We start from the raw sequence: 21691 nt of genomic DNA, 5'->3' as shown, positions 1-21691 counted from the left end.
TCTTATGAAAAACCAAAAAAATATAATTAACTTCAACATGGTCCAATCAATATTTAACAACTTAGGAGTGTTACATAAACTGCACAAAAGGGCAGAAACCGGACTTAATTAAACAAATTATAACAGGAGATGTAAAACAAAAAGTTTAAAAAGATTTATCTTATTATTACCAATATTTCTTCAGAAAGAGACCAATCGAACGCCATAAAATATCCATTAAGAAAATAAAAATTTTCTGGGTTTTGCCCCAAAAATGCTTAATTATGTTGGTAATTTTTTTTTTTTACCCGAGAATTCGGAATTACCTATAACATTCCCGGTAAGGTCCTGAAAAATTAGCAAAAATCCCCATCAGAACCGGATGAACGATATGTGCGCATAAAGTACAAATTAACAAATATTGATTTTTATATAAATTATAAATATTATCTCCGTAATTTCTTTTATATAGGGTACCAGCTTCTGATGCTTGTGTTCCAAATTTATTTGGTGTGCTGGAAATAAATCGTTGAGAAAAAACCAAAAAGAAGTTAAGAAAAACATGAAATTTTATTTAACAAAAACTGAACAAATGTAATTTTTTTGCCAGTATTTGGTAGATAGACATTTGAAAGGTAATTTAATTTCTTTTCTCGTAGCAAGGAACCATGTATAGAATAATGACAACTTATTACAAAGATATTGATATTACTCATTTTTAAAATAAGATACTTTTGAGTAATAATTACTTGCATTGACTATTTTCAGAATATATTACCATTTGAGGGCCTATATGCCATGGGAATGGTTCATACGGGGTAACTAGTATTTGAATAAAAGAAAACAAAGAATTGTATATTATAATCAATGTAGTTATTAGCCATTTGATGTTTGTTGGTCGAAAGGTTCGCAATAGCAGCATTGTTAATTAAAAGCAATTGAGGAAACTTAAGAGTAGTTAGTAACCCAGGAGCTGCTTCGTTAATTGGCAATATTTATACTAATATATTCTTGACGATGTTTAATTGTGCATTTTTAATTTTAATATATATTTTTTAGATAATTATGACTCTTACTCTAATTGCATTTGAAAATAATTTAAAAAAAAAATAAGGTAGTTTGAGTTTTATGAGAAAGTTACTAAATCTTTGAGTAAAGTTTGGCGTTTTCATAGCATCATTTAATATGTACAATATGTACGATATTATTGTAGATATTAAATGTATTATTGTAATATTAATATTTAATATTAACATGGTAGAGAGTCTGTTAGTAGGTTTGTTAAAAGGAGAATGCCGTCAGGCAACAGACCAGCTAAGCTCGTCATTATTTTGTTTGTTGTGCTAGGTTACCTGCTCGTAGTTTGTGTTTTAATTGTGTTAGTATTGTTTTGGATGTTTTTAAAACTAATAAAGCAATATATGACAATAATGATAATGTAATGACAGTTGTCAATTAGCTCATCTTGATTCTCTTCCTCACAAGGCAGAAGATCAACAAGGCACTCAGTTACCAAACTTTCACACAACTTTGACTTTTCACTGAATTCAGGCATGTTGTAATACATTACTTAAATCAAAAAACTTAGAAGTAAATAATCACAAGAAGTTTAGTAAAGAAAGGTTATAAAACAAGTTGCTCAGAAAATCCGCTAGGAGCTCTTATACATTTAACCTTTAACATGACTTAAATAGAGCTCCTCACAATCCTATATTATAACATTTAACATGGTAACATTCTGAATTTAACACATCATGAATACCCTTAATATCATAATAGGGGTATTCATGGTCTTTAGTTTAACATGTTAAATGGAAAAACTTATGTTAAATGGAGAAATATTTCCTTGATGGAGAATGACGCCACGCAACATACCAACTGAGCTGGTCATAATTTTGTTTGTCGAGGAAGGTTACTTACTCGTGGTTTGTGTTTTGATTGTGTTTATATTGGTATGGATGTGTTTATAACTAATGAAGCAATGGATGACAATGAGCTCATCTTGTTTCTTTTTCACCCAAGTTAGAAGATCAACAAGACACTCAGTGGCCAAACTTTCTCACTACTTCCACTTTATGCAGGTTGTAATAAATTACATAAATCAAAACTTAGAAGTAAACAATCACAAAAAGTTTAGGAAGGAAAGGTTATAAAACAAATTGCTCCAAAAATCCGCAAGGAGCTCTTGTGCATTTGCCATTTAACATGACTTTAAATAGGACTGCTCACAATCCTATAACATTTAACATGGTAAAACATTTTAAATTTAACACAACATCATGAAAACCCCCAATATATAATAACATGAATAAGGATTGGTAGATTAGAAATTAGAATAAATTAACATTTTTATCGAGGTTATAGTAATGAATCATCGATCTAATTAACATTGACTTTAATAATAATATACCCTTCTGCACAGGACAGGTTTACAATATGGATCGAGAAGACATTTCAAACTATGTTAGTAGGAGATATTGGGATAGTGGTAGGAGACTTGTGACCCAGCATACCGTCACGTAGACAGTGCAGGCTGATTCAATTGCCCTAGTTGAGGGCACCTCGGCAGCCAGCTAACGGAGTTTCGGTCCTCTCTACTCTGCTTCTATAGCTATGACCTTTCCATTTCTCGAATAAATAACATAGAACAATACAATTTTATATTACATAGTTTTTAATGCGTTATTTATATTATAATTTGTGAATACAATCATTTGATTTTGCGTCACGTTATAAGAGGAAAACATGTTTATCGTATCAAGAAAGTTGATAAGCTCGAGACAATTATATCTATAGAAACTATCTACTTATTTTGACTCTCTTGTCACTTGGAGAATTCATATTACATTAAAGTATTACCATGTATCTAATTCCATAGGATCATTAGTAGTATATATCATTGTTGTTTCAATGATAAAGTATAATATACATTCATGTTAATAACCATAATAAACACTAAGGATGAATAAAAAACTATAATAAATAAAAAATTATTTATCGTGTCATCCTTTTCATTTTAAATTTATTGTAATTAATAACTTTTTTAAAAAAGCTCTAAAATAACAGACGAAATCAGATTGACTGTTATTTAATGTTTTATGATAAATTTAATAAAAAAAAGTGTGGGAATTAAATATTCAAAAACCTATTATTAATGAATGTGATAATTTTTTTAAAATAATTTATTTATTGTTTACAGATTACAACTGTATACATATATATACAACAAGTATGTTTGCTGCAAATAATATAATGACAGAATACAAACCCATTGATAGAACTCCAAAAAAATTTCTAGAGGAGAAGATATCGAGGCCATCTTCTTTTCAGGCCCTTAGGAGGATTATTAGGTAATGAAGGAGAAGCCAGGTTAGAAACGAGTAGGTCTGGGTGGTTGGGAAGTTTATCATGGAAGGATTGGTATGTGGTTCTGGCCAAATCGGCAAGATATGGGACATTGAGGTCCTGATGTATGATTTGATTTGTGACAAAGTAAGGAGCATTAAGGATTTTACAAAGGATTTTTGACTGTAAGGATTGGATTCGGGAGGAATTCGATGGTTTAGTGGAGCCCCATAGCTCAACTCCGTATAGCCAGATAGGCCTTACCAGTCATATAGATCAGTCTTTTGTAATGGATTGGAATTTTAGACCGCTTGTCTAGTAAACGTTGTAATAGTCGGAATCGACGAGCAGTTTCCTGTCTTTTTAGTCTTGTATGAGGATTCCATGTCAGGCGCTTGTCCAGATGTAGTCCTATGTAACGGATCTGTTCAACAGGAATAAGTGGGGTATAATTAAAAAATACTGTGGGGCAAGACGAAGGGTGAATGTGATTTGGTGGGATTTATTTTAATCCTCCAATTTTGGCACCATTTTTCAAGGGTGGTGATGTGGGATTGGAGGGTTTGGGATACAATGGAAGGATCATTATTCACTGAAAATAGGCATGTGTGATGACACTATTCTTAGTGTGCCGTGTTAATATGCCTATTGGCATACTATTGTTAATATGCCGATGGGTATACGTGGTAAGAATAGTGTCAGGATGGGTTGGGATGTCAGCTGTAAAAACTGTATAAAGGATAGCACCAAGGATACTACCCTGAGGTGCACCAGCAGACTGTGGAAATAGGGATTAATAAGCGCTGTTGTTATTTACTTGAAATAACCTGTCAGAGGAATAAGAAAGGATAATGAGAAAATATGTAGTGGGTAGGAATTTACGGATCTTGTATACCAGTCATAGATGCCAGACTCGATGAAAAGCCAAGAATCAAGAAAGACTCCCGAGCAGTACATTCCGCGCTCGGATGAAGACGAGACAATATCAACCACACGATGGCATTGCTGGATAGTGGAGTGGGATGTTCAGAATCCAAACTGGTGGTCTGTGATTATGTGGTAGGATTCTAGGATGGAGTACAGGCGTTTTAAGATGAGTTTCTCAAGGATTTTGCCCATGATAGGTAACAGAGAGATAGGACGGTAGGAGGTTAGTTTCAGGATGCTTTCGAGGTTTGGAAACATTTTGATTATTTCCATGGGTCAGGAAAATATGTGAATCTGAGGACAGGATTGTAGATATTGGTGAAGAATATAACAGAAAAATATTATAGTTGTAATTATTTGAAGGCTTATCAGAAGGGATAAAAAGATCATTAAAAGATTATGATGTAGTAGAAATGTCACTGTTTTTGTAAGCAATGTCATAAAAAATTATTATTGTGATATAAAAGACCCAATAGATAGTAAATATTATTCTGAATTGGTAAATAGAATTCCATGCCTTAATTTTTCAGCAACGTATATAAGTGAAACTAAGAAATATATTAAGGACAGAATATACCAACATATTATTGACATAAAGAATATGGAATAATTTGAGAAGAAATATTTTTGAAGCAATTTATATTTCGTAAAATATTAATTATACAGTAAATTTTAATAATAATTTAAAAAATAATAATAAAGTAAAACTGTTGGATTTGAGATGACGGGTTAAATTTATTGATTTATACAAATAAATTTGTTCACATTATGGCTCACAAATTGTTATTGTTGACAGGGGAAGCAGAAAACCCATCATCATTATTAATAAAAAAAAACATGAATAATGGATATTTATTTATTTCTGTTTTTTCTTAGGTTTAATTTGACTCTTCACGTGTTAAACAATGCCTTATCTTAGCTTTGTTTTTCGATTCAAATCTAAAAATTCAATTAGGAAAAAAAGATAAATAAACTTGGCGTACATTATGTGTATAATCAGGAAAATTTACTTTAGACATTCAATTTTGTGCTAGTAGAATCGAAATAGTATAATTTATGCTAAAAAGTATAAAATGTGCAATTTTTTGTAACATAAAACTCTGCAATTCAGTCCAAAAAGAGTAAAACTTACAAATATATGGAATATGAACCCATGCAAAACGATTTATTAGCGCGTTTCATAACACAGATGTCTATAAGCACTAAATCTAAAGATATTTTAATGGTCTATAAAGTAGTTTAAAAACATTTATCTTCGTAGGAGTAGTATTTTTCATGATATTTGCTCAAATAAATTGATTTATAGTTGTTCGGAGTAATTTTCGTGAGCAAAATTAACATTTATACGGGAATATCATAAAAACTACTACCTCTACTTGTAATAAGCTACTTCATAGTAATTTAATTGCCTTCATTTTGAGTGCTGGTTTACATATGTATGTCTCGTGGTTCCAGAGATGTATTTTTTCAAAAATTAAACATTTTATCCGAACAACTAGAAATTAACATTTTGTGAATTTATTTTGTCAAATATCATAAAAACTAGCTTTAATTTGAGTGCTAGCAGACATTTGTCTGACATCAAACAACTATAAATCAATTTATATCAGCAAATATCATGAAAACTACTACTCCTACGAAGGAAAAGTCAGGAACTAATTAGTAGTACATTAAACTAGCTTTAATTTGAGTGTTAATAGACATTTGTACGTCGAGTGGTTTTTGAGATATAGATTTATCAAAATAAATTCACTCACTATTGATCTTTGTGTACATTTTTTCATGGAATGTTGCTTTTTAGAAAGCTATATCTTAAATACTATCGAACATAAATATTAGGGGTCATATTTTAACAAATTTACTATAGTTTAAATGATGTTCTCTAAGGTTTTCTAGTGTTGTTTGTAGTTTTAAAGATTCGAATGAAAAATTATTTTTATTTTAAGTTTTGAAACAGCCGTCATTTTTTATTCTACTTACCTATATTTGGTAGACTTATCTATTTCGACTGGTAATTATGCATAATTTTCATTAAAATAATAAAAAATTGGGGTAAACTTATATCTGCCTTTATTTTTCTCATGGGCTCTTATACTATAATAATCAGCTGTCTAATAGCTTACTTGGGAATCATTGCCAAACTGGGACACTTCGAGAAATATGGAATCAGTCTTAATATCGGTTCATAAAAATATTCGTTGGACCCACAGATATATTATTCGACAAGTCTCTCCGGCTCGTGGCAGAAAGGTATTGAATTGTGAACAGGTTGTCGCACGTACAAATACCCAAACTGAATAATATTATCCCAAATTATCTATATAAAATCTTGGCAGTACCCACAAAATATGATTCTAAATTGTTTTTGTATATGTAACCCAAATCCTCAAACTTAGGTCTGGATATCTGTCTTCTGAATGCGATATAGCTTTGACATAGCGACATAGAGGGGTGACATAATCTTACTCTCCTTTAAAGCCAAAAAATCCACGCCCAAGAGAGGAAGATTTACGTTGACGTTAATAGGAATGTCAGCCACTGTTATCTAAACTGAAACAGCAGGCGGACAGTGATTGGTTCGTACTTTTCCCCTACTCCACTACCACGCCCCTTTAAGCCATATAAGGCCCGCCTTCTGGATTCACTTCTTCTTCCAAGGTTTGACTATGTTAAGTATGCAATAATATTGTTTTTTTAATAGTGAGAAATGTAAATAACACACTCCGCTAAGTTATATAGTGTATTATTAATTTATATAAATGATTTTCAATTGTTATTTTTGTCGATTATCAATATTTGTATATATATAATGTCATTTACTTTACTGGCCTATTATTTTTAAAATAGGCCATATAGCCTTCAAAAAATATGTTATTATTGGTGACTCCTTGTAATTATAATTGAGTCTTTTTTTATTACACTATTCTGCTTTATTGTTTTTATTATTGGATTAACATTTTTATTATTGATCAGATCTGCTGATTAGAGATAAACAGAAAATACAACCTTTCAGGAGAAGGTTGTATGAATGATAAAGGATTTCCTTATGGTGGTGGTTCTAAAAGAGCGTATCAAAATATTTTATTATATTGTGTATTATAAAGGATTTTGTAGCATTTAGTTCTGCCGATATTTGTTCCTTAAATTGTATATATTGATTTTATAGTGTTTTCTTTAATATATTTATTTTTTAAAATAAAAAAAGAGTTTATCTACATTTAAAAATAAATCTCGAAAACTGAATTAGACAAGTTTTTAATTTACCACAATTTTGTAAAATAGAGCTATGTACATCTTTATTGCTCCAGACACCTCAATTCCACCAGAACTTAAAAACAATTTTTTTTTGTAATTCAGGAAAGAAAAAAAAAATAATCCAGAAGTATATGAACATAAGCGAAGTTTTAATTTAACAGTTCAAAGGTTGTTTTTTTTGTTTTATTTTTGTCTTTTCCTGTAAAATATTTCTGCTTCATTACTTCTTTAATATTTAAAGATCCGAAAAACGTTTTGGGCAGTTTGGCCATTAATCGGTCACTGTTCTACTTCAATTATATGATTTACTTATATCAACCCTGATTAAAATAACCTTTGATATTTTAATCTTCAATATCTGTTTAATATTTTTTTTGTTATATAATGTAATTTCCCTATTTGTCATAACTGTCTAAAACTTAAAATTAACATATACTTTTGAAGATGTCTTGAAGAGGATGGACATAATAAAACATAGGTATTAATTTTAGGTTTTAGGCAGTTATGACAAATTATAAATGAAAACAAGAAGGGTTTTCTTTATATTTAAGGTTTGAATGTGAACAATTATTTTAATCTGAATTGGCTTATGTCAATCATATAATTTAATTAAACAATGAAGAACGGGCAAACTGTCCGAAACGTTGTTAATTAAAGAAGTAATAAAACGGAAATATTTCAGAAAAAGAAAAAAAATATTAGTAAAAAAATTAATTTTTGTTTAATTAATAATTTTTTTTTTCTAATTTTCATTAAAATATTTCTTTTATTTAAAAACTTAATGTTTTTGTAATAGTTAGATAGAATTCAAGGTTGAGTAAATAATTGACTCACCTGTTTTTCGTGTCATGACATTGCATTTTTTTTCTTGCACACTCGCGACAACCTGTCAACGTTGTCATTCTGGTACTTTGGTGTTAGCAACGCTCTTCAGATAGCGCTGACAGGTTTCGCTGTTAGACAGTTCTATTCTCTTCCAAAACCATTTCAGTGTTGACTCTTTTTCACTTACCTTTTTGATGATCTCTGATCGTAATTGTATTTATTTATGGTTGAAAGAAAAATCTTTATTGGCAAATATTACGGGGAAAAGGTAAAATTGAAATAAAAAGGGCTGAAATACAGTAGAGATGTATTTGTTGACTGCCTACATGTTATTGTCATTCACAACTCTGGCCCCAGGATTAGGGGCCCCTAAGGAGAAAACAAAACACATTCGCGCTCCCAATCTCACTTTATCTACAGGAGTCGACGGCGCGGGAGCATTAACAGAAACAACCTTTAAAGAGGATTACACAACTAATAATAAAATAAATAAATAAACAGTAACCATAAAACAAATAACATTTAAAAGGGAGCTTAAACATGTAAAAATATTTATTCAAAATACCAAACAGCTCATTCCTAAATTATTCTATGCAACTTATTCCAGATGGAACATTATTCAAGTAAGGCATATTTTTTTAATTTTTCCTTTTTCAATTTGATTGACGCAATATAAAACCTCCATTTAAAAAAATAATATGTGCTTTAATGGTGAGGTCTTGAGATGAACAAGCATAAATGTCAGAATTTATAATGAAAAATAATCAAACAATGAGAGGTTTGGCCATTGAATAATTGTATTCTAAAGCAAATATCACAGAAAAAAATTATAATTATAATTAAGGTACATTAAAAATAAGTTAAGCAATTGTAACACTACAATTGCTGACAATTTGAAGTGTGAGTGAACACAGAGCTTTACTATAATATTTTTTGTTAGTTAAATATACAATAAATAGGTCATTTGAAGATAACAACTTCAGGTTAAATCGGATAATAACAAGACTAAGAAAAAAATTGAAGTTAAACTTTGCTGAAAAAATTATAATTTATGAAAGTGAGTTAATTATTTATATATTTTTAAATAATAATTACTAAACGAAGTAAAAATATTATAATACTCAAAGATGCTGAACTTGTTACAGATGCTTAACGTTTTATAGACGTCTGTCAACTACAAATCCTAGTAAGGTTTCCTCACTATTTAAATTGGAGGGGTATTAAATATAAACAGTTTTAACGAATCTAATTTAAAATAAAAAATATGTTTGGGTGAAAGAGTGATTAATTTTTTTTTCTACGCCGTTTTCCCCCTCTTTCAAATTCCTCTCGTATCCAATCCTTCGTAAAATTTTCAATGCCCCTTAATTTGTCACAAATGAAAATCATCCATAAGACCTTAATGTTCCTTATGTAACTGATCTATCTCGAACCAGATATCAATCCTTCCATTATACACTCCCTAACCACTCAAATCCATTAGTTTCTAACCTTGCTTCCTCTTTCATTGCTAACAAGCCTGTGAGGCGTCTGAAAAGAAGATGGCCCCGAGATCTTCTATAGAAATGTTTTTAGCAATGGGTAGTTTTCTTCATGCCTGTATCATACCATTATGATCTTACTTCAAATTTACTTGTTGTATTTTATGTCAGCTGTAAATATCAATAAATAAATTTAAAAAATCAGTGACAATAAAAACGTCCTTTATCTTTGGTAGTGAATAATAAGAATACTTAATATAATGTCATTGAAACTTGTATAATTTGTGAAAAAAAGAACTGAATTGGTGAGTTGAGAAACCTCATAAATCACTTGTGGATATTTGAAATTTAGTGGGTTTCCATCCTGTTGATATAGACTCGTTCACTGTTCACTGCATTTTCATATTAAAGTTTTTATTATTAGTCGTTTTTTGGGTTACTATTCGCAATTCACCCCCAATATTCTTTTTGTCTTCTAAAGATTTATTCTCTGTGGCTTATGAGATTTCTCAAACCATATATTCAATAATAAATTGAAACTAGCATCTATAAAATTAATGATATTTGTAACATCTTGTTCATTACCAATTTTATAATACTAACTAAATTTAATGTATATTTTGTATAATTTTCGATATAATCTAATAAAAACAACATATATTTTAAAAATACTCCAGCGCCATCATTGATATGTTTTTATTGACAATATCCTTGATTGTTTATGTTTTTTTTTGTTTATTTTTTTTTTAATTTAGCCTTTCACTCATTTCATATCTATACAGAAAAAAACAAAAAATACTGATAGGTTTCGACATATAGATATTTATATAAATAGATACATATTCATACGACTACCAAGTATGTGTACAATACATCGTGGAAGACATGATAGGAAGACTTAAGTATAACACAGTAGATCTGATACTATCTAAATAAGTGGATAATATAAAGATAAGCTAATATTACATATTATTTTATATTAAAAAAAATAATACATAAATAAAAAAATCAGTGTTTCTGACACATATTAATATTGATGAAAAATATAGCTGTAACATAAGTTTGAAATTAATTGGTATTATTTTAGAGTTCATATTTTTTTTTTAAAAGACTTATTGTACAAGAGCTATTTCATCTACTTTATATTTATGTATTTATATTTACAATATTTAAATATACAAGGCCTTGAACGTTTGGAAGACCTTCGATTTTAGATTTTTTTTTTATACTTAAATGTTACAACTTATTTTTCCTTATAGTTAGAATCATTAAAACTTATACTGACTTATATTTTACCCATTAAAAGACTATGGAAGACTTAGTGACTGTTGTTTCCAACATGGAAGACTCGACTTACAAATTAACTTACACTAAATACATTTATCAAATAATAAATATCACATATACACCTGTAGGATGTTATTGTACAACATACCTCACAGGACTAACAAAATTTATTGCACTATATACACATTGTATTTCTTAATAATAGATTATATACTGACCAAATATATAACATTATGGAACAACATCTAACAATACATTGAATCTAAAACTACTTTATTTATACATCTTTTTACATCTTATTTTAGAATTGTATTTTTCAGTCTGCATTTACCGATAGACTTTTGTGAATTCATGTTTTCCACGTTATTGTGTATTATTTTCAGTTTGTGTGAATCAGGTTAAATTTTTTCTTTTTTAATCGTTGTAGTGCGCCAGTTCTGATTACTTTTTTATTGCTATATTAAAATCGTAATTATATTGACTTACGTAGTTTTCTTGTAGAACGTAAACAAATGTTCTGTGCCTGGAAAGGACGCAGGGCGAGTCCATTTGAGGGTGTATTCTGGCCGCCATCTTAGCCGCCATATTGAAGGCGGGACCAACCCTTATTGATCCCTTTTATATATCCTAGATACATCCCCTAGTGCATAATAATTACCATTAGAATAATTTATACAAGAAACATAATTTCATTTGTAATACTTTACAATTATGATGACTCATCATTCAAAAGGATAATTAAAATCGTTATATATGTACTCAGTAGTAGAATTGAAAAACAATTCCATACACAGAACTTAATGAAAATAAGATGAGTATAGAATAAAACTAAATTTTCTTTTATGGCCTTAGTGGTTCTAAAAATCATAAAGTCTAAAATATTTTCATGAATATACAAATAAATAAATAAGAGCCGGTTTGAATAAAGTCAACTTATAAAAATGTTTTTAATAATATTTTTTTTCAGTTATAAAGTAATTATTTCTATTTTGAAGGTTTCTATCCATACTATTCGTCAATGCGCAGTGGTCTGTTTTTAGATAAACCTAGCCAGAACTATTTTTTTAGCTTCTAAATTGTTGGATAAAGAATATACTAATATTTAATTAGGTTTTGGTATTTTAAATCTTAAATTGTATGCCCAAAGTTTGAAATGAAGCAAGCCCATTAAGGCTTGCTACATTTAACAAATGTTCCATCACATGCCTCGACTCCAATAATATTATCATTGTTTTACATTAAAAATACTTTATTTATATTTTTATTATCTTTTTTGAGATTTTTTGGTAGTTGTATTAATAATAACATAAAATATCCAAATAGTCACCCTTCATTTTTAAAACATATTTTCAACGTTTCGGCCAATCTGGCCATCATCAAGGATAATACGGTCAAAATAAACCTGTATTTGTTACTCTAACATTTAGTAATAAGTTTTATTCTTCATATTTTTTGTATTTTACTATCATTAACTTATCACAATAATATTATTTAACCTTCTGTTGTGATGAGTTAATGATAGTAAAATACAAAAATCATGAAGAATATTTTTTTTCGTATCCTTCGTAAAGAATAATAACATGATTAGAACATACATAATATATTAAATGTGATAAGTATACTAGCGCTTTATCTCCCTTGGTTTGCTTAGTGGCATTAGAAGAGGTTGATTGCAGGGTCCAATAAAATTAATATAGTCGAGCTGTAACTTATTACTAACGCCATGGGATTAAGGAAACGTAAAATTATACTATAAAATATGAAGAATTTTTTTTTTCTTCATAACCCCTATTTCTGGATTTCATTTAAGGTTTTATCATGAATATATATTCTGGTCCTGCACTGTTTCCTTCTTCTGTAGTGGCCTACATTTTAAGGAGTTTTTGACTTGTTATGAATTGAATAGGAAGAATTGAATTCATTATTAATGTTATGACCTGCAAAGTTTTTTTAAATCAATGCGAGGCTGTGTAATTATCCAAATAGTCTCAAACTTCTTTATTAAAACATATTACGTGTCCAACGTTTCGGCAACGACAATGTTAATTTTAGTATCACAGCCTCATATTGATTTGTAAAACTTTGTAGCCTATTATGCCCAAATCAATTTAACACACTCGAAATTAACCAGTATTTGCCACTATAACATTTAATAATAAATTCTATTCTTTACAATTGTTTGTATTTTATCATTATTTACTCATTACAACAAAAGGTTAAATAATGTTGTGCTAGCGCCTGATATTGAGAAACGGCATGAAAACCTCCACATCCACCCCCGTATCTGACTTTTTAAACAGATAATTATAACGAGTAGGTTGATCGATGAACGACATGTCACAATCTCACAAGAGGAGACCATAACACAGAAAAAAGGCAATCCAAAGGTTTAATATACAAGTCAGGAGGTTAAGGCCCCGTAATTTTTATTTTTTCCTAAAATACGGGACGATATTGGAGAGGTCAGAGCTGTCCAGAAATCTGAGTAAATAACTTAATGTGGAAGATGAGATATCATGATTAACAGCAAAGCACAAGGGATTCGAAATATTCAAGTCAAGTTTATTTCCGATAATGTTAATGAGTGATATTTTTTAACAAGACGTTTATTAAGGTTGCCCAACTTATTAAAATGATATTTATGAGAAGTTAATATGAATTATGGGAGAAAAAAGTTTAAGTGGATTCATTATATTAAAAAAAGTTAGAAAACACTCATTTGAGAAAATAATAATTATCAGTTTATAATTGAATTACTACGTCAGTTAATATAACTTTTTGGTCAGTTAATAGATGTTTTTTGGTCATATATATCTTTTAACAGTTCATTATACATTAGTATCTTAGTTACTATGTATTATTTATATCTTCTAGTTGTTTTCTATTTTTGATTAATTTTTATTTTATTTTATTCCTCAACATTTATATCAGTTTTATTTACATGTCACTTTTATTCTCTTACATTAGCTTTATGTTCTCTGCATTTTTTTTATTTTAGCCACAATGATGACCTGCAATGTGGTTCGGAACGTGGGCTCTTAATAAACAGTAGTAACTATTTCATAATTGACCGCAACCCGTAATTCACAAACGGTCAGCCATCTAAATATAATGTAAAATCTACAAAATATAATGTGTACATTTAAAATAAATTAATCTATACCGCTACAACTCATGAAGGATTAGAGGTGCAATACTTTGTAAGGAAATACAGTTATCAGACCAACGATTGTGCAAGGAGATGATTTGGTTAGAATCACGCTCCACCGCCAGATTTTTCCCAAATGAAGGGTACCCACCTTATGAGGACCTCGGAGGCCTCCCGAACCCACAGCGTTGACTCAGGACTACAGTAACAGAATAAATAATTATCTTTCGCAGCCGGATTCAAACCCTGTTCCTTGGACAATAGCACAGTGCCTTACCACAGAGCCATCCCATTCCCACATATTTAGATGTGTGTGTTTTTGAAGTGATGTACAGTACATTATTATTTTTTTGTATTTCATTTGTTTCTTATTGAATTGAGTTGAAACATACTTAAATTGAGAAATTGTGGGTCCACCTTGGTGAATAGAAATTCATAGATTTTTTTTAATTGTATATTGACTATATTGAAATAAAGAATATCTATTTTTGTTGTGAACCATCCTTAAATATTATGGGGACTAAAGCAAATATCTATAAAATATTTTATTTGTGAAGCCTGCGATTATACAATGAGGTTAAATGAGTTCTAAAGTATTCCGAAACCATAATAAAGGAAATACAATAAAAATTATCGTATGTATAATCTAAACATTCCCCATTTAAACGGGCAGAGCATGGCCGGTTTCTAGGGTTCCCAGAAAAACTGATAAACTGACTCCAAAGGATATATTTATCGAAATGGAAATTGATAAAAGATATTAAAATTAGAAAAAAAAATATTAGAAAAGTAAATGATTTAATGCAACAAATAAGGCATGCCTACTTAGACTGGAAGAATACTTGAATTACTATAATATGCTAAACTTAAAAACGTTTTTTATTAAATAAATAAAAAACTTCAATTTCAAAATAATATTGAACTAACACTATATTGAAAGAATTATATTATTCCATACATTATTATATGAAAATATAAAAGCTTGTTCTTGTAAAATAGGATGAAAAAACTTTGAAAAAGTGTGTAGATAAATATATATACTCAGTTTCTACTTTTAAAGGCTGTTAAAGTATAGGTGATAACGATAAACCAACTGTCAAAAAAACTGTAAGAGCCCAAGGGGTGGTAACAAAGGCCATCTTTGTTGACAAAGAGGGTGCTTTTGAAAGCTTATCTGCGATGTGTCACAAGAAGCCAGTGCGTACGCAAACCAGAAAAAGCGTTGGAGAAAACACTTTTAGATGTTTTATAAGGGAGAATCTGAGGCAGTCAATGTTCTGGGTTCGACCCAAAAAAGAAGTTTTTTTTTTTTTCAGTAATTTAATATTGAAAAGGTAAAAAAATATCTAGTATTTTTATTGCACTAATTTATTTTTATCTCCTATATAGATTTCTATTTCCTAAAAATTATCCTAAATTTTTTTTTTATTGTTTTCATAATAATTACTTATTATTATTATTTTTTTTTTAGAGAGAAGTGAATGTAATTTGAAAATAAAGGAAAATAAATATTAAAACAGTCATGATAGAAAGGTATTGTTGACACTGAACATTTTTAGTAAACTATTACTCCCTGAATTTCTGACGTTTGCTCCTGGACCACTGTATATTTAAGTTGGAAATTTAAGTAAAATTAATCATTTCCATCCTTGAGAATTTATAAATAAATAAAATTTTATATCGGTAAGTTGTATCTCAAACAACACACACATAGAACAAAACAAATAGATGAAATTAGCAAAAGAGGACCAGATGTGAGTGCTAAATTATAATTTTTTGCAAAAGAGTCTTTGTTTGGGGAAAATGTCCTGAATCTGAATAGAATTCAAGATGAATATGAAAATGCTGCCATCTAGTGGGAGAAAAAAGAAGTAAGCTAAGTACCCCTGGAGAGTGAAGAGGTAACACAGACAAGTAAACACAGACTGTCTAGTGCGATAGTAGTCAACTATTTCTCAGGATGAGGAAATAGGTTAACCAACACCACCAGGCAGGGAACGAAACCAGGATGAAGGAACTAAAGAAGAAAAAGTCCTCACTATAAATCAACAGCAAGTAATTGTAATCAATCAAAATTAATATCTAACACAATAATACAAATTGTAATAATCTTCGGCAAACCACAATCAATTGTCATTAATCATCCAAAATTGAGGCATTTTATTCTGTTCATAATAGCTATAATTTATAAATACAGTCCACTTCTTTATTTAAACCAGCATATAAAAATTAATTTGGGTAATATCCCCCAACTTTTACTCCGGGGAATACCTAAATTAAACAGTCTTTTTTTTTATGACAGCTCTGATTCTTAATTTTTTATTGTAATTCAATACTTTATTTATTGATAGATATTACAATCTGCCACAACGTTGTTGGACAATAGATAATAGTGATGACTGATCACATTCATACTAATATAAAATAAAATAAGAATAAAAATAAATAAAAAAATAAAAAAAAAAAAAGTACATACAATTAAATAAAATATATCTCTAAATATATACAAACAGAATAATAAAGAAAATGGATGAAAAAGTAAATAAATAAAATAATCACTGATCACATTCACACTCTTATACACAATAGTTACACTATCGATCTGAGGATCCCTGAGTCCTCTCTATTTCCCACGTGTGAGGGGTAAGGGTAAAGTAGAGATCTTTTTGATCCCTGCGCATCCTTCTCACCGCGTCACTGGTAATGAGCCAGTGGAGGCTGAGCAAGTGCGCTAAAGCTATATTAATCTAAATAGAAATAAATTCTTAGTAGAAATTTCGTAAAGCTTAGTCAGCTTCTAACAATCATATTTTTTACTCTAATTTATCTATGAAACATACAGGAAGAAGAAATATAGAGATCACGTGGTAACTTCCATTAGCTCTTAAAAGGTGGAGAGTAATGAAAAACGCTTAAGTATGAGATTTGTTCCAGCAAGTATTTGGATAACTGGTTCGCGCATGTACAGTATAGTTTATTGGTTCGCCTGGTTAATAATTGTTTCCTACCGTTTAGTAACAACGAGGCTGACTTTATGCATACCGGGCCCACAACCAACGTTGAACATTATCACATACCAACCCTATAGGCACCTATTTCTTAAATTGCGAGAAAATTTGGCCAGAAGGCTATGCAGTTCCAACAAGGAGGCGAAACATGAGTTTATGTGCTTTCTCAGTATGCCTTGGGCCTAGAAGACCTAATAAAAATGCATAGACTGTATGCATTGTGTAGGACAATTAACTGATAATTAATATTTTAAAATTTTGTAAATATTTTATAAAAACAACAAAATTTATTATTTATAAAAAACGAGATCTTACGTTTGCTTTATTATAATTAGAAGTTAATGTCATATAATTCAACAGAGTCACTAATTTTTTATATTGATCGATTTAACTACTCTGTGTTTCTCTACTTTTTGAAAGAATTTTATCAATAGTTGAATAAAATGTACGATGTTGATTGATTAATGAGTGAAATTTGTACAACAATATTTTGAACTCCCTATTGTTATAACTACAAGTATTATTAGAAGATTGCTGATTTACGGGGTGTATCATCATTCTTTAAAAACATACGTAATGACTGCAAATTAATTTAAAAAGAACGACCCGATTTAATTAAAAGTGTATTGTCTAAAAATGTAAAATAGTCTGATACGGAATAGAATCTGTCTTCTCAATTTAAATAAGATTTGCTAAATTCATGAGAAATACAGACCTTCACGCACTGATCTGAGATGAGCAGTTTAATTAACCATTATTCTGTTTCTTTTTTTATTCTTTTTATAGTTTATCTTTCCAATTTGTACATAAATTTTAATAAAAAAAAATATTTATTTTTATTTTTTGTTATAATTGGTAATAAAGTTATAGTAATTATTTTAAAGTTATGTTTATATTTCTTATAATCATTCATGTAATATATCTCAAAGTCAATTCATGAATGGAAGTCTATTAATAAATAGTCTGTATGTAGGATTACAATGAAAGAAAAGATGACAAAAACAAACGGTGATTTTATTTCGATGTATTCACTTTTAATGTTTTTGGGTTAACAATTCTTTAAAAGATTAATATTTTTTTAATTAGATAGGGCATTGATCTGTTTAATGCTTCAGAGATTCGTACTAAAGTTATTCTTCTGTTATTTGTCATTACTTTTTTTTTTTTTAAGAAATTATGCGCGATAGTGTAGTAACACGTTTGTATTTGAAGTATAACACAAATTTTAATTTAAAAACAATCTCCTTTAAATTTTTATTTTTATTTTCGATGGTTTGGTGGGTGGATCGAATCCAGTACCGAGATAGCAAAAAGTTTTATAAAAACTGATATCTTTCTTTAACCTAATGATAATTATTAAGATTGCTGAAGTGAAGAAACATACAAATAGAATATAAACTATTCTATATTTTGCTAGTACAATGTTTTGGGATAATATCCCATATCCATGCACTATTGTATGCTCATATTTGTAATTTTTTTTCAATTTCCATTTTGAAATCATGTCATCTATATTTGATGTACATATATTGTTTTATAGCTACATATAAAGTAGTGTGATGAATATGAGGATACAATGGTGCATGAATATGGGATTATATCACGAAACGTTTTACAAGCAAATTATAGAATAGTTTATATTCTATTTGGAAGTTTTCTTCACCTCAACAATTTAAAAAATTAATATAATCAACTTCCTAAATAGAAAATGCAGAATAATTATTTTGATATTTATATATCATTAAATTAATATTATATTTAAATATTTATAGTTGTATATTATATTTATATGTAATTTATAAGTAGGATAGAAAAGTAAAAAAGTGTAGAAGTAGGAAAAAAATTGTAGTAAATCGTTAGAAAACTACTTATAAATAATGTTGAGTTAAGTGCTCGGCCAATCCAGTTACATTTGTGAACCTCTAATACAAGAGGGATTTACTGAGATTACAGGAGGGGACTATCTCAGCCGCAGCATTACAGAAGTAATCTTACAATGATTACAATTGGATCGAGTTTCAACATAATTTTATTTCATGAACTACTTCTGGATCCTTCTGTGTCAAGTTACTCGATAAAAAATTAATTCGCCACTCATTACCTAAGATTTAAAGGAAAATTTGCACTATTGATTCTATTAAAATTTTGAAGACTTTTACAAAAATTTTACCGTATCATTTATATTTTTTGTTTAATCAATTTTATGTTGGTTTTTTAATATCGTTCAAATTGAAGCGTTTTACTTTATATATTTATGGCTTCAGAAGTATTTTTCTCGAAAACAATTTAAGATAACATGGAGGTTTAGTTTTTTTTTTTTTAAGTTTAGCCTTAATACCTATTGCCCTTGAGTAAGGTAAATTTTATTATTTTAATAAATTTTTTTTTCTATTATCAAAGTTGTAATTAAATATTTTTATATGAATATATGGTAATTGACCAATATATTGTGGTGAGACGAAAATGATTAGTTGCTAAAATGGAGATACAACATTTTCATCAAATAAAAAAAAATTACATTAGAAGATGAATAAAATATTTTTAGAATATAAGTGAAATCTGAAGAAAAGTTATAAATTTTCAGAAAAAGTAATATCTTGAATCTTAAAAACGTAAAAACATATATTTTTATATACATTTCATATCTCTTTAGGCAGAACCAAACCTATGATTTCGTAAAATTAGATTTTATTAAAATTCGTTTTAACTATTATACAGAATTATAAGAAAAGTATATGTATTTCGGAGCGGGATAGCTCAGTGGTAAGGCACTGTGATACTATATTATATCAATTATATAATAATAATCTTAATCGTTTATTCTTTTACTGTGACCGTGATACAACCCTGTGTGTTCGGGCTCACTCCGGGGTCTACCCAGCCTTTTAAGGTGAGTACCCTTGATTAGGGAAAATTCTAGTCCAGTTTTTTTTTTAAACCAAATCACCTCCTTGCGCAACCGGTGTTCTAGTACCAGTAAGGTGAACTAACCATTCTTGTAGTAAGTCTGCTGCTAGTAGTTAGTCTGTTTATTTTTACTGTATTTATGAGATTGCAGTAATATGAATTTCAATATGGTACATTTGATTTTTTGTTAATGCTCTGATTCCATTAAATATTATTAATAGTTTCAAAAATTAGTTAAAGAAATAATGTTTTTCTAAGAAAACGTTTCTTTCACCGTAAAACATTACTATGCCAACAATAAAGTCGCCTCAATATAGTTGCTTTTTTTTTTTTATTATATAATTTGTTTTATTTATTCATCTTCAAGAATCAGATTAAAATATATACTTGAAATCATATTACAAATATTTGCGATATATATAATCTTTTCACTTCCTTGAGACTTGTTATTATTGTTAAAATAAAGTAAATTTAAATTTAATCTTTTTATTTAACAATTTAATTAATCTCAAAAAACTCTTTATCTCTTTAAAAGTCTAAAGTTTCGGCCAATTACACAACAAATATTGTTGTAATAACAAAGTATAATAGTGTTAAATTGATTGTAATTAAAAGTTTTAATATTTATGTGTTGATTGAAGAAATAGGATAATTTCAAATGAAATTGGTGACCGGGACAAAATAGCCTGCTAAAAGTTTTTAAATTATTGATGTGAGTGTAAATTCATATTTAAGATTGCCCTTGTGGATGGCCGAAACTTTGGACTTTTAAAGAAATAAACAACGTTTTGAGACTCAAATTAGATACAATTTATTTTATTTAAAAAATATGTGTTATATTTATTACAAAAATAAATTAATAAAATCATAATGAATAAAAATTAATGTAATAAATAAACAAATTATTATCTAATTTGTTGCATCATTAATTATATATACCATTATTTCTCAAATTAAAGTGTCCAAGATGCTGCTTAAATTACCTCCAGCCAATTTCAAAAAGGCCTTGAAAAGATGCAAGCATTCTTTCGTTATGGCGTAATACGAACCTGCTTATTGATGTAATACTTAAAGCATATTTTGGCTCCTAAAATACTAAAATTTTAGGCTGAAATAAGGAATTATATATTACCTAATTTCAATATTAATAACATTAAGAAACTTGTATATATAATTTACTGTAAGAAACAAATGTGATTTAGTAGATAAATAACTAGCATTAGGTACCTGAGAATGTTCAGGTGGTAGAACCAAAAATCTGTGTAGGTTGTGCGGATCTGTGTAGGATACTTAAAATATATATGCTTGGAATTACATTCAATGTTTTGTTTGTAATAAAGTTTTTTTTAACGTGTTATTAAATTATCTTGGTATTAATAATAATTATTATTACAATAATTTCTAATTTAGGTTTCTCATCTGCATATGATTCTGTTTATAATTCAAAATTATCATTAATATGAATATAAATATAAGAAATTAGAACCTCATTAAACCCAAATTATTTAAAATATAACTATATAATAATA

At 28.7% G+C, this 21691-nt stretch overlaps 1 long non-coding RNA gene across 1 annotated transcript in view; it reads right to left on the bottom strand.

Annotated features, from left to right (window-relative positions):
• Positions 1-8626: 8626 nt before the first annotated feature.
• The window catches only part of LOC106685220 (uncharacterized), a 13941-nt gene continuing 876 nt past the window's right edge, over positions 8627-21691 (bottom strand). Inside the window, exon 3 of the long non-coding RNA XR_001343815.2 lies at positions 8627-11739. This is a non-coding gene — a long non-coding RNA (uncharacterized lncRNA). The remainder of the gene's footprint in view (positions 11740-21691) is intronic.

This window comes from Halyomorpha halys, unplaced genomic scaffold (assembly GCF_000696795.3).
Source record: "Halyomorpha halys isolate HHAL.00 unplaced genomic scaffold, Hhal_1.1 Scaffold670.1, whole genome shotgun sequence".
In the NCBI taxonomy this organism is placed as follows: Eukaryota; Metazoa; Arthropoda; class Insecta; order Hemiptera; family Pentatomidae; genus Halyomorpha; species Halyomorpha halys.
The sequence above is the reverse complement of the archived record's forward strand: the minus strand, read 5'-3'. Positions and strand labels throughout refer to the sequence as shown.